The sequence below is a fragment of the Sinocyclocheilus rhinocerous genome, unplaced genomic scaffold (genome assembly GCF_001515625.1).
Source record: "Sinocyclocheilus rhinocerous isolate Xijiao unplaced genomic scaffold, SAMN03320098_v1.1 scaffold20853, whole genome shotgun sequence".
Lineage (NCBI taxonomy): Eukaryota > Metazoa > Chordata > Actinopteri > Cypriniformes > Cyprinidae > Sinocyclocheilus > Sinocyclocheilus rhinocerous.
Window position 1 is genome coordinate 1 of NW_015635338.1, and position 623 is coordinate 623.

At 36.6% G+C, this 623-nt stretch overlaps 1 non-coding gene across 1 annotated transcript; it reads left to right on the top strand.

Annotated features, from left to right (window-relative positions):
* The first annotated feature begins 501 nt into the window (after positions 1-501).
* Positions 502-574, top strand: trnav-cac (transfer RNA valine (anticodon CAC)). The gene has a single exon. It is a non-coding gene; the product is annotated as a tRNA-Val (tRNA).
* The last annotated feature ends 49 nt before the right edge of the window (positions 575-623 follow it).

Sequence of the window (623 nt, forward strand, 5' to 3'; positions counted from 1 at the left end):
TTTTTTAAATGAGAATCTCACTAAAAATAGTCGATCAGACAGGGTATCAGGTTCCAAAACGATGACAAGCACACAAAACAGAAGAGAGATGACAGTTCACAGCTTTTGCCAGCGCATGTGTCTTTATTGAAAACTTTGTCTGGCCAGATTGCCTTTTGCTAAGATATCAAGTGATTTTGAAAAGTGTGTTTTGTTTCCCGCTGTTTTTGAAGGACCTTTCATGTATAAAGCAAATGTGATAACCACTTGCACTACAGAAATCCAACTACTAATTTCCCCTGGAAGAATTAAAGCAAACATTTACTTCAAATAAATATTTTAGGTCAGATATTGAAAATGAGTTTGAGGTCAAAATATCTTATGGCTACGTTTTTCTTGAAACATCAAGTAGAACTTTAAGTATCCTCGTCTATCACGTTGCAAGATTTTCCGAAAATTACAAGAATACTTTAGAAGCGAGGTTTCAGTAGTGTAGTGGTTATCACAAGAATACGAAGTGAGGTTTCCGTAGTGTAGTGGTTATCACGTTTGCCTCACACGCGTAAGGTCCCCTGTTTGAAACCGGGCGGAAACATCCTATAGCTTTTAGAAATAAACACCTAACTAAAGACAGTTCTTTAAGT